This window comes from Diorhabda sublineata, chromosome 2 (genome assembly GCF_026230105.1).
Source record: "Diorhabda sublineata isolate icDioSubl1.1 chromosome 2, icDioSubl1.1, whole genome shotgun sequence".
NCBI classification, from domain to species: domain Eukaryota; kingdom Metazoa; phylum Arthropoda; class Insecta; order Coleoptera; family Chrysomelidae; genus Diorhabda; species Diorhabda sublineata.
Window position 1 is genome coordinate 11,349,341 of NC_079475.1, and position 14,548 is coordinate 11,363,888.

Consider the following 14,548-nt stretch of genomic DNA (forward strand, 5'->3'; position numbering starts at 1 on the left):
GTTGTTATTATTTGCGATATTTGCGATTTATAATATTTTAAGTTATATTCTAATATTATAACTCTATTTAGTCCGGTAAGATTCAAAAGATGGTTGTATTGAACTCCGAAATCGGCCACATCAATACATCAGTTATTAATTAGATGGTTCTCTTTGTATATTTATGTCCCTTTTCCAGAATTTTCACATCATCTAAATTAAAGTTGTGAAGTAATGTTGCGCCAGTGCTGTTTTATCTTTTTTGTTTTTATTATATTCATGCTGGTATATTCTGGATTTCAAGTACTGTTTTGTCATAACAATGTAACTCTTATTGCAGCCTAAACAATATATTTTATAAATCACATTGGATAGAATGGCAGCTGACAATTATTTGACGAGTGCGTTTTGTGCGTTTTGAAACAGTTTCCAAGTTTACCCAACAATTTTCTAATATCTGGAAATTTACAATAAATTTTATTTTCGTTTCGACGTACCTTTATTACGTTATAATTGCTCTCATTTATTAACCAGCTCTCTTGAGTAACCATTAACTTTAAAAATTGTCTGATTTTATTATTATTATCAGTATAATTTTTGACTGAACTGCATTATCCAAATCATAGTAGTCGTGACAAATAAGAAATATCCCCTATTAAGATCAATACATTTTTGCATGGCGTTGAAACCAGTTGTCGAAGAATTTTTCTCAAAATAGGTGATTCGAACGTATAAGAAGACATCATTGGGTACCAAACAACGGATGACCCATCAAATCGATGTTTGGACTGTTTGAAGACGTTTATGTTTGAACTGATGTATGAGAGCTCGCACTCAGTCTTCTGCGATTGGTTTTCCTGATTTTTCGAACGCTTCTAACAAACAAATGCTGGTGTACCATCCACTCGTTCCATATCCAGTTATTTCGAAAAAATATTTGCTTCGTGTGCGAACAACTTTAGTTCCATTTGGATCGTCTTGATCTTGGGGTAGCTTGTTAATACGAGCTTTTTTTAACGATTATCAAATTATTCGGTGAACAAATATTTTTGACAGCGACATGTTCAAGCAATATCGAATGTTTGCGTGTGGAACCAATGTCTAGATGTGCCCAAATCTGACGGTATGTAGACAGGGAAGGCAGGTCTAACTAAGAGCTAGGAACTTGGAAAACCTAAAATAGTAATGCGCCGATGAAAAGGTTTTTGCCGAAACTGAAGCCTATTTTAAGACTAAATGCAAATCGTACTATAATAATTGTATCTAAAAATTATATGACGGTTATATGGTTCGTTCAAGTATTCCGATACGTAACTTTTGAAGATTTTCTCCTATTTTAGCTTATTTCTTCACTACATGTTAAGTTTTAACTTTGGCAATGCGGCGTACAATGCAGGGAAGCTCATTTGGTTTTTTTGGGACCCAAATACTACGGGGATGGTGCCAGAAGACCTTGCTCAACAAAGAAGATACCACGTAATCTCCTTTTAGCACCATACACTTTTCCCAGCGATGTTCAATAAGCTCGAAACCCTTTTTATAATAAGAATCGTCAAGCTCCTCAAAATAGCCATTAACTGCCGACATCGCCTCTTCATTGTTAGAAAATTTTTGACCACCGAGCCATTTTGTCAAATTGCAAACAGAATATAATCCGAAGAGACTAAATCTGGTGAATAGGATGCATGAAGTAGCAATTCAAACTTTCATTCATTAATTTTGGCAATTGCAATAATGCATGTTAAAGCTGGTGAATTTTCTTGAGGAAAGAACAATTTCTTATTAGCCAAATGCCGTTTTTTTCACGATAGTCAATGAAAATTATCCGATACCATGACTTTACCTGCAGATGGATCGATCTTTGATTCCTTTGCAACCGGTTCTCCCTTTTCAGCCATAACCTAAGCATTCTATCCATTGTTATGGATCGGTGCTAAAATTAGGCTTTATTTCTGTGAAACATTGCCCAACACTCGATGGAAACATCTCCACGATGTTTTTTTTTGTTCCATTGTGAGCAGACGTGTCACCCATCTTGTGTACAGCTTCCTTATGTCCAAATTTTCAGTTAATTTGCGATGTATCGCACTGGCTATATCTGCTAGATTGTGCACTTTAGGTCGACGATTATTTAGTGGAGTTTCTTCAACATTTCTGGAGTCGTCACTTCATTTGATCAAGCAATACGCTGCTGCTCTTCGCAGACTTCATTTAAAATCTGCTACCCAGCAGTCTCAACCAGGTTCAGCTTTTAGATTGGTTGGGTTAAGGCCTTTCAAATAAAAGTTTTGTATTATATAACGATGACTGAAAACTGTCAGTAATGAAAGCTGCCCAACAAATACTAATCATCGTGGCGTCTTCAAACTTGAAACATATGCTGTATAAACTGTGTGGTACACCATCTCTATGTTAGTCCAGGCTCTTCTGGGAACAATACAGTCGAGGGATTCTCGACTAAAACATAAACGAAAAGTGTTGCCAGCTTGGAAGAATAAAATAAAAGTGGCACACAATACGTTCGAGAAATTTCCCGTAAAACATTAACGAATAGGGATGCCTATTTGACAAATTTTATTTTCCTAATTTTTTTATTTGGATATAAAAAATCGGTGTTACGTAACGTTCCCTTATCATTTTATCGCCCCCGAAAACCATTTATATTGAATAAGAAAGTCAAATTCTATAATATTTTCTCTATTTTAGCCCATCATCCTTTCAGTCTACCTGTTGTGTATAATGCCTTAGATATTTTTGAAACTATCCCTTTATGTACATTGTCAATTGGACTATAATTATTGTAGTAATTCTGCAGCTACCCTACTTATTATCCCTTTTTGCCTTTCTATATAGAGACTCTGGGAATCAACAGCTTTTAAGAATATTATAGTAAAATATCTGACCTCCCTGTATAAATATCTAGCACACTTTTTAACTCAATATTTACTTCCCGTGCCACCTGCATCGAGATTCTTGAGGTGACTCATCCATTCGGTCGGCAGGCCCTTTTCCTATTTCTACCTTGCACCTTACACTTGTTTCTTGTTTGGTTTTTAACTGCGTGACTGACTCGGCCGGTTTTGTTTAGAATAAAAAAAAACCATCAATTTGAATACTGACGATGAAAACGAGATTCGTCATCACCGTTTGAAAAAAAAAATAATAGTAACGCAAAGATTCTAATTTTAAACCACATCATTGTGTAAACAATTAGTTCTTTTTGTATTCATTTTCTATATAACTATTTGTGTATTTGTGAGGACTAATGTCAAAATGATCTTGCACGATTCTACGATCAGTTGTCTGTTATTATGGTTTCGAAAACATGGATTGCTATAAAATAGCAGAAAATAAATAATCTTATATATTAAAAAAATTGATGATTTCCATTCCGAGTCCTTTCAGGCGTTCTACCCAACCGATTTGCTTAATTTTTTTTTTTTTTCAATAAAAGGTATTGATGCACAGATCAACCATCAACCATCGGATTTCATCTAATTTTCACCATTTTCAAGTTATACTCAAATGTGATTTCCCCCTGTACATTACTTATGGGAGTTTTTCACATACACACGTTCTATCCTCAATATCTCAGGTTCTATTCAAGATAGAGACTTCGTTTTGGTTTAAGAACACTCGCTAAAACACCTTCTTTCGTTTGAGTTTTTAAACACTTAAATCGGTTGAGTTGGAGAGGAGCTAGACGCGGACATTCAATGTGGAGTTATGGATTTTTGTAGGTTTTTGGCAATTTTTCTACATTCAAAGATCTAATATAGTTACAGCTAATATAGCTACAGAGTTCGTTTTGGTTTAAGAACTCTCGCTGAAACACCTTCTTTCGTTTGAGTTTTGAACACTTAAATCGGTTGAGTTGGAGAGGAGCTAGACGCGGACATTCAATGTGGAGTTATGGATTTTTGTAGGTTTTTGGCAATTTTTCTACATTCAAAGATCTATATCTCAGGTTCTAATATAGCTACAGAGTTCGTTTTGGTTTAAGAACTCTCGCTGAAGCACCTTCTTTCGTTTGAGTTTTGAACACTTAAATCGGTTGAGTTGGAGAGGAGCTAGACGCGGACATTCAATGTGGAGTTATGGATTTTTGTAGGTTTTTGGCAATTTTTCTACATTCAAAGATCTATATCTCAGGTTCTAATATAGCTACAGAGTTCGTTTTGATTTAAGAACTCTCGCTGAAACACCTTCTTTCGTTTGAGTTTTGAACACTTAAATCGGTTGAGTTGGAGAGGAGCTAGACGCGGACATTCAATGTGGAGTTATGGATTTTTGTAGGTTTTTGGCAATTTTTCTACATTCAAAGATCTATATCTCAGGTTCTAATATAGCTACAGAGTTCGTTTTGGTTTAAGAACTCTCGCTGAAACACCTTCTTTCGTTTGAGTTTTGAACACTTAAATCGGTTGAGTTGGAGAGGAGCTAGACGCGGACATTCAATGTGGAGTTATGGATTTTTGTAGGTTTTTGGCAATTTTTTTATATTCAAAGATCTATATCTCAGGTTCTAATATAGCTACAGAGTTCGTTTTGGTTTAAGAACTCTCGCTGAAACACCTTCTTTCGTTTGAGTTTTGAACACTTAAATCGGTTGAGTTGGAGAGGAGCTAGACGCGGACATTCAATGTGGAGTTATGGATTTTTGTAGGTTTTTGGCAATTTTTTACATTCAAAGATCTATATCTCAGGTTCTAATATAGCTACAGAGTTCGTTTTGGTTTAAGAACTCTCGCTGAAACACCTTCTTTCGTTTGAGTTTTGAACACTTAAATCGGTTGAGTTGGACAGGAGCTAGACGCGGACATTCAATGTGGAGTTATGGATTTTTGTAGGTTTTTGGCAATTTTTTACATTCAAAGATCTATATCTCAGGTTCTAATATAGCTACAGAGTTCGTTTTGGTTTAAGAACTCTCGCTGAAACACCTTCTTTCGTTTGAGTTTTGAACACTTAAATCGGTTGAGTTGGAGAGGAGCTAGACGCGGACATTCAATGTGGAGTTATGGATTTTTGTAGGTTTTTGGCAATTTTTCTACATTCAAAGATCTATATCTCAGGTTCTAATATAGCTACAGAGTTCGTTTTGGTTTAAGAACTCTCGCTGAAACACCTTCTTTCGTTTGAGTTTTGAACACTTAAATCGGTTGAGTTGGAGAGGAGCTAGACGCGGACATTCAATGTGGAGTTATGGATTTTTGTAGGTTTTTGGCAATTTTTTACATTCAAAGATCTATATCTCAGGTTCTAATATAGCTACAGAGTTCGTTTTGGTTTAAGAACTCTCGCTGAAACACCTTCTTTCGTTTGAGTTTTGAACACTTAAATCGGTTGAGTTGGAGAGGAGCTAGACGCGGACATTCAATGTGGAGTTATGGATTTTTGTAGGTTTTTGGCAATTTTTCTATATTCAAAGATCTATATCTCAGGTTCTAATATAGCTACAGAGTTCGTTCTTTTCTATTATAATGATTTCTGATACTTATTTAATGGATTCGATGCGAACGAAGCCGCGGGTAAAAGCTAGTAGTAAAAACTTTGGATGAAACAAATAATTTCAGAAAATCAAAAATTTGAGGTTATACAAAATTATCGAAGTGAAACTGTCAACTGTCAACATTGAAGTGGCTAGAGTCACTCCAGAGCGTACCGAAAGTATTTTGCAGTGCGGAACTGTCACTTTCACTACATGGAACACTCAAAACGCAATTTTCGGTATGTAAATGAATACAGAACGAACAACTTTCAGATGGCGTCGTTTATATTATTTACTTGATAATAACAAGATGTCAACATGTAAACTATCGACTCTCGACAGAATTGACTAATTCCTCTAGCATTCATAAAAAATCTGATTCCAACAGTTTACATTAAAAACTTTGTTTGGCGATGAATAAATTTATATAGATACTGTAAATTTGGAAAATGAAGTGGGCAGAATATAGCCGCCTCCTGGTAGTATTTATTCCCACTCTGCTGGCGTCCTCTCAAAAATCCTTGGAATTCCTGGAATTTGCTCCGTATCAAGAGCGCTCAATGGATAAAGGAACATGAATGAAAAGGGTAAAGGGTGTCGCAACCGACGTCTAACAGACAATACACAAAGTTGGGGTTATATTTATAGTAGTACAGGATATGGATAAAAGTGAATATTCTTTATGCATATTTATGATAAATATGTTTTAAAATAACGATAATGTGAATGTTATAGTCGTTAAAAACCGATTATTTTTTATTAAAAAGCGTAGGTGGAGGCGTGCCACTAACCAATAGCTGTATCTGTACTACCAGTTAAAAGTTTTTGCCTACCCTACAGTTCGCGTGATAGATAACAAATAAAAACGATACCTGTAATAATAATAAAACTAACTATATTATTTTGGTATTCTTTCTAATAATTTCGACAAATAATCGTCGTTTATTTGATTCAGGATATTCCAAATATGTGTATTTTCTGAATTCACTGTCCAATTTGTACCACAACAACTCAATTTGTTTCCATTCACATTTTTTTTTGTTACAAACACTATTATGTGTGAATACTCCATCTAGCAGATAATACGGCGTGCAGGTTTTGTTGTACAGAAGATGGAGACTCCATCCACATTCTCTCGAAGTGTGAAACACCAAGGAATTCCAGAGCACTACCCCTGGAAGCGCTTGGAATAGAAGACAAAGATCTCTGGCAATTAAAGCCGGCATTCAAGACTTAACAGTGAAATTGATTTGATGGATCAGCTGTGAATGACTCCTCCAGTATCGTAGCAGAAAAGGGGAAAACGCAATGTATATAATATACGCGTATTGTTCTATATTTTGGTAAAGATTCGCATTGAATTGAAGTGTGATTTGCTCCAATTCATTTAGGATGTATTCGTAATTGGTCTTGAGTTGGAACTACGGTACGAGTACGATTTCCGTGGCGCCTCGATTTGACTATGCCATTTTGTAAATCGACCCAAAATAAGTCGAAAATGAAGAATAAAATTTGTCGATATCTCGCTTCGTTTTCGAGATATCGATACTTGAAGTTGGGAAAATTTATTTTTAATTAATATTTGTATATATCAACCTAACCTAACCTTCTCGCGTTGTAGTTTGAGTGCAAACAGTTCAAAATACGTGAATTTTTTACAGCCAAAATTGTCTAAAAAAATTTTTTCTTCGCGTGAGGATTATTTTAGTTTTATTTTATCATTATTTTTTTTTCTTGTGGGTGCTTATGGATAAATGATGCAAAAATAATTGCTAGAGAACTTTTCCAGGATAACTGTGAAATACTACAGTAGTCTGGCTTTTAAATTATAAAACAAACGAAAATAAATAACTTTTGAAAGCATTCAGGGCGTACTTTTTGATCGAAAGATGTAATTTTTACATTAAATTACTAATTAAATCTTCAAACTATTATTAAATAAAAATAATGAGAAATAACCGACAATTCTTTATGAAAAACATCAAAGTATTCATGTATTTATAGTATGTTAAGTTATATTCATCACAGAGTGACGAAATTTATCAAAAATGGCTCATTTTGTGATAAAAATCTGTTTTTTCACTATAATTTTGAAGAATCGGAGTAAGTAATATAAAAATTAAATAAAAAATCTTTTGTTTATTGAATTACAAGACTCATATTGAATTTGAAGTGATAAAATATTCATTTGAAACGAAGTATTGAACGCGATCTGTTCAATAAAGCGAATTTTGAACCAACGTTTGATTATAAATTTAATTATCGATATCTCGAAAACAAAGCGAGAAAGCAAAAAATTTCATTCTTCATTTTCGATTCATTTTGGTCTAATTAAGCCAAATCCACTGTTAAATCGTACTTTCCCCGGCACTACAATCTTTGGGGGATATATTTGTGGCATTCAGTCAATATGTGTTCTCTCGTCAAATTGAAACTACACCTTTTGACAAACGCGGTTCCAGGAGGGGGTCATGGGTGTCATGATCACAAACCCTCATTAATTAACTTGGTTTTTTCTTATAAAAGGACCTAAGTAAATCTATGTAAAAGTACGAATTATTTTACAACGTGGATAAAGGGAGTCAATACTCCCAAATATTTCGAATATCAAAACAATACCTAATAAAACAAAAACAAAATGCTCAGGAAATTCAAGACTAAGAGGTAGAAGTAGAAGAATATGAATCGAAAAAAGAACCGGGAGTCTGTCTAGGGCTCTATGGATAAACGACTTAGGAGTTGGTCTAATCGAAAGAATCAAAGAGTTAGTAAACTTAAGAATCGACTCACTCGAAGAGTCGGTTGAACTAGTGAAGAAAGGCAAAAAGAGTCGCAGTTCTTTTGGATGAACGATTCAAAAAAATCGATTTTCGATTCACTTGCCCACCTCTGGCCCCTCTACGGGACTCGTATTGTTGTTTTCTGATTCTGAGTCGTGTTGTGTCAGCTCATACCGCCTGGATTTTTCATTTGACGAATTGGCTTAAAATGCCATGCCTTTGGGTCTTAATATTAATGACTTCCCCTTTGTCAAGAACCTGGATCCGCCTCGCAAATAGGTCTGGCGATAGAAGTCATTAGATAACCATTGGTGAGTTTTGAATGGCCGATTCTTATCGTTCTTATAATGGTTAAGTCTCGTCTGGGAGGCCTGCGAAGTTACTTGGTTGAAGGTGATGTACAGACTGTAAAGAATTGTTTGCTGCCACGTTATACTAGTTTTAAGTCGTTATAGATGGTGATGTTGTCGGTGGTAATGGTATGAGTTAAAGCACTTTTTGCTTGCTGGTCTGCTAATTCGTTACCTACGATTCCAACCAGATGATAGTAACTGTTATTTTTTGGACAATAGGTTGATCACTAAATATATTTTTAACAGATGAAATTGAAGTGAGTGAGTCTGTACAAATTACAATCTGCTTATAAAGTGGGGTGATGAAATTGACCAATGCGATTTGGTGGAATTAAAGATGATTTGATTGGAAATTATAACGTTGTAACTGCACATCCTACTTCTGTTTCATTCTTAGAAGCATCCGTAGATAAATAACTAGTTGTTGTTTCTTTGAAAACATTTTCGATTTCTTGTTTGGGTGTTGAGTTTTTGTCGTACTTCGTAAGGGATGTATTGAATTTAGGAAAATCAATGGTTCATGGTGGGGTTGTGGGAAAAAAGGGGTTGTTTGTGAGATGATTGATGGCTGGAATAAATTTTTAGTGGTGCTGTCGTCTGATCCAAAATGGAGGCTCGTTAGCTTCATAGTTAAGGTTTTTTATATCAAAAAGCACCTAGACAAAGATGTTAAGCTGTATTATGCATCGAGTTTAAAAGGTCAAGGTCAGATTTGGAGGTATGTATATATATATATATATATATATATATATATATATAATTTTCTCTTCAAAACCGTTCTTTAAAATCTTATGAATATTACTAAAAATCGAGGTGAATTATTTTCTGTATTTGTTTCGTAGTTAGTTTTCGCACATAAATCCCTGAATTTGTATTTTTTTTACGATTCGTTCACAAGCTACCATACTAAAATCCACTATAGCTATAATGAGAGGAAATGGTTTTGCCTATTCAAGTAAATAGTCTCAGGTAGATTCTCAGGTCGACAGGTAGAAAAAAATTGTTCAAATCTTCACAAATACTGAAATCACTTAAGGTGTATATTGATATTTTGAAAAGAACCAGTTTATTACCTCGAAACTAGTTGCAATGGGAGAGTAAAAACTTTATCGAAGGTCAAATTTGATTCCTTTTAGGTAAAACCGACCTCGTTGAATGAAGTGCAAATCTTAATATGGCGAAGGTAACTTCGGTAATTATGCTAATTAATAATTTGCTAAATTGGAACATACACTGTTTTTTCTCTGAAAATTATTTGTCTGTATTGAGTAATATTCAGATACAGTACGTCTAAATGAAGTAGAATATTTCTATTACATAATATCCAAAGTAGTAGCAGTAGCTGCTCGTGTTTTCTAAACATACAAACGGGAAATGGCTGAAACATAGATAAATGCCAAAGATAACAAAAAAAGTTTTTGGCAGGACAATAATTTTAAAAGCATACGTAAACTAGGAGGTTACGACGGTGAAACTTTTTATTATTGTTCACGCTGGTTCATCAAAAAGATTCGAATCAAATTTCAGTTCATCGTTTTCCTCATAACCATCGTTAATTTCTGATTTAGAAAAACCATTGCTAATAATAATAGACAAAGCGCCTTATTATGATATATTAGTGGAAAAGCAACCTTCTATTTCTTCAAAAAAAGATGGAATTATCAATTTTTAGGGCAAGGAAAACCTCTCAAGACCTGAACTTTTACAAATTGCTAAAATGAACCGAAAAAAAAATGTTTATGTCAATAAATTGTTCCGAAAACATGGTCAACTATTGCTTTCTACATAGGGCAGACATCTCAGTATTTAGAAAATAGACTAAAACATCATCAATACGTTAAAAAATAGAATTGCAGTAACGAACAACGAAATATCAAAAAAAAAAATGAATTATAAAGGATCAAAAATTCTTGGAAAGGAATCTAATACACGAAAAAGAGAATTTTTAGAAATGGTTCACAATCATAAGAACAGGAATGAATAAAAACTAAGGAAAAATTAATTTTTTATGTTGAACAAGCTTTCTAGTTTGATTTTATTTTAATTTTAATATTCACGATGTATGTAATTTATTGATTATTATAAATACGCGAATTATCAATTTGAACAAATTTATATGAAATGAATTTCAGTTTCAAGGATCCAAAAATTGTGATCGCCACCTAGATTTTTAAGGAATTGATCTCGCTCACTCCGCAAGTATCAAATGTATCGCTCTATACTCTTGCGGTTGATAATCCCTTTGTAGAATCTAAAATCGTCTTCGGGACAATAGAAAAAACACTAGGAAGTGATATAGATAGGGAAAATCAGTTACTGGGATAGTATACAGGGGTTGAGATGCAAAAATACTACATCCTACATGCTGAAATTTCTGATTGGAGTGGGATTTATAGCTAAGTTATAAACAGTGGACATCCCCAGTGCCCAAGCAAGAGAAGAGGTCTGGATAGATCTTTTTGATCACATTATATATCACTATCCATACATACAACGCTATATTGAGATACTTGTGGGGGATAAATCAAGAATTCTTGTAGAAATAAAAAGTAGTAGAAGTTTTGAATAAGTATATCATAAGTTTTGGAACCATTTGATTAATTTAATTCTGTTGGTGTCTTTAAATGTTTTTTCAAGAAATTCGCATGGCTTTAATAAAATAAACGTAACTAAAATTTTTATTTTCGAAGATTGTAGTAGAAAACAAATTACGGTTGGTGTTTTATACAACTATACAACCTGTAAAATCAAAGACAGAAAATTACCTTGAAAATAAACAAAAAAGAAAGTTTATACATGTAAGTGAGGTTAAGAGTTATCTGAAAAGTCGGTAATAAAAACAATAATTTAGTGATAAGAACCTGCCTGCAGTTGTAAAAGAAAGCGAACCCTGAATAAATTGATTGCAGCGTTGCCGGCTCGTGCAGAAAATGATGAAACTTTAGACACTAACGAGACTATAACTTCCGAAGCGTTTTTTCTTTTTGTGAGGCGATGATCATCAGGTTACAAAGAATGTCTGATGAGCAAGGGCCCAAAGTCCGTGAATCTACTTGGCTAACAATTCACTAGTTCAAATTCTCCAATTGTTGAAATGAATCAGAAATCTTTATTATACTCGGATGCATTACTTTAAGTTTTGCAAACGTAATCGGCAGGCCGAGAAAAACTTAGAGAAACGAAATAAAGGGATGGAAAATAATAACAAAAGCAGCCAAAACAAAAGACAAACTATGAAGAAAATAATAATTAGAAAACGAGGAGTAAGCCACGTCAAAAAAAAAGGATTTAAAGCGCCAAAAGCGATAGCCATAATCCACACCATTGAAAGGTTTGATGATGATGATGAATCGAATTTTAAATGTCGATTAATACTGAATTAATCATTTCATATAAATCTATGATTAAGTCCATAGTCATCTTACTATATACACAATGTTCGTTGTTTGCTTGTTTGTTGATAAAATTTTGAATAAATTTGATTTGTGTTTCGAAAATCTGTTCATTATTTTTTCAACAGTTTTATTGAATTTATCAATAAGTGAGACTATGAATTTTGATTTTTTGTATTACTAGTTAAATTATCCTGATTATTTGGTAGTTCTTTGATGAGGGTTTCAACTCTTTCTCCATCGTTCGAATCTAAGTTTCCATTTTTTCCAGTTCTATTTTTGTTCTAGAGGGATGGGGTAATATTTCTATTAATATATTTTCAATCTTCATTTGTAATCTGAGCTACCTGTCTGCGGCTCTCCTATTTTGACTTCGTATTCTGAATGCAAGTACCGTAGTCTTCGTTTATGGTACGTGTTGGCCCGGGATGACAGGGAGACGTGCCCCCTGCTTAACGTAAACGGGAAAATTACGATTTTTGCGTATTAACTCAAGTTTTTTATTGCATTATTTTTTACGTTTCGTTCAAGGAAATAATTCGATACAAGAAAATTTTGTTGCCGCCCTTCATGAAGTAAATTTATATTTGCCGGATTATTGGACTTCAACTGTAGAAACCTACTTTGACAGAAGTAACAAGAAACTAGGTGTCAAAAAAGTGGACGGTATGCAGGGCAGGAATTAATAAGAAGAACAAAAAACAAAGTAAAAAGTAGTAATGAGTCCGGTGAATCAAACAAACAGAGAGATGAATATAAGAAGAATTTACATGGATAGAGCAGAAAGTCATCATAATCATCATCGTTATCATCAAGCCTTTCGATCCTGTGGATTATGACTATCGCTTTTGGCGCTTTAAAATCCTTTTTTTTTGAGGTGGATTACTCCTCGTTTTCTAATTTTTATTTTCTTCATAGTTTGTTGTTTGTTTTGTCATTATTTCCCATTCTTTTCGGTTCCTTTTCCAGTTTTCTTTATTAAGTGCTATTATGTCCTCCTCTATTTCGTTTTTATCGGCCTGTTCCTTCTCCTTGTCCACAATGGGATTCACTGCGTTATTATTTTGATCATTTCATTTGGTTTTCTTCTCATTATATGTCCAGTCCAGTTGAGCTTTTGTGCTTTTATGTATCTCACTACATTCTCCTTACCTCTATTTATTTGCTCTTCTTTTTCCTTCCTTTATTTTGTTTTGTTTAGTTATGTTTTTGTCCTTTAGTAGGTTTTAGAGAACAGAAAGTAAAAGTAGTTAAAACAGAAATTACGTTGTAAAGGTACCACACTGGTACTAATTTTTCTTTTCTGTCGCTCATTAAAATCACCGACGATAATTTCGTTACTACGAGTGGTTAATCACCATAATCTATTTCTTCTATTCTCGTATGCATACTTTTCGAGTTTAATAAAGCGAGCGCCCGTACTATAACAGTCCATCGAGCCCAATTCTTCTGAATTTGAGAAACGAAGACCGATTCAACTGAGGAGAGAGAAAGAGAACAAGCCAGTGGAATTGAAACGAGAACCGACCAAACAGTATCGAACGCGAATGGGATATTGTCGTGTACGCCATATTGCAGCGAATTCTTTAAACTCGGGGGTGTTTAAATTATCGACACAATGTGTAAGGTGTTTTTACGGTGTTATGTTACAATTAACGAAATACCGTGAATTATGTTGTTATAATATTATTTGTCTCATGAATTCTTCTTTGGATAATCGTTTCGATCACTCCCGCTTCTACCTGTGCCTGTGTGTTACCGTCAGGTATGTGAGAGAACCGGAAAACCCGGAGTTTTTAAAGCATCACAATAGAATTGATTGTGTAGTTTGATATTATGATATTTTCGTTCCGTGAGCTGTGAGTGGTGTTGCTCATTGTTTATTATTATTATTCTTTTGATATAGGTGGAAATTTTGACACTTGAATATGAATACACATGATTATCCATTATACCTTAATGACATTAGTAGTTGGGGTTGCAATATATGTTTGACAATATTTTACAGGGTGTTTTTATGTTTAGGTTAATCAAGCTGAAAATGAGTAAAATTATTAAAATACAATTGAAAATAAAATTTGAATGTTTCCCATCATTTCCGTGTATGGAAAAAATTTTATTCAAGGTCAAAGGTCAAAACATGAGTTTTTCGCGATTTCCAGCAAAACCGTGAGTTTTATCATATAAATACCTTAGACAAAAATTGTAGGCCATAAAATTATCTACAAAAAATGTATTAATACTTTTTTTCCTACGAGTCACTGTTTCTGAGATATAATGATTGTATAAAGTTGTAAAAGTCGTATTTATTTAAATGAAACGTATTTGTAAGAAATTTCTGGCAGGAACTGCCATAAGATTAGCAAATAAATTATCAATTGACGAAGATGCTAAAGTTCGACGATGTTGTAGTGCAGCTTTGGTATTTCTCGTGCAATCATTATAGCCATTAAATACGACAGTAAATCTGAAACATAACTTTTACAACTTTTTGAATTATTATATCTCAGAAACGGTGGCTCGTAATAAAAAAAGTGTTGATGCGTTTTTTGT

At 33.9% G+C, this 14,548-nt stretch overlaps 1 protein-coding gene across 1 annotated transcript in view; it reads left to right on the top strand.

Annotated features, from left to right (window-relative positions):
• The first annotated feature begins 13,528 nt into the window (after positions 1 to 13,528).
• The window catches only part of LOC130452820 (mitogen-activated protein kinase kinase kinase 12), a 33,454-nt gene continuing 32,434 nt past the window's right edge, over positions 13,529 to 14,548 (top strand). Inside the window, exon 1 of the mRNA XM_056792281.1 lies at positions 13,529 to 13,760. The gene's annotated coding sequence lies outside the window, so the exon portion shown is untranslated. The remainder of the gene's footprint in view (positions 13,761 to 14,548) is intronic.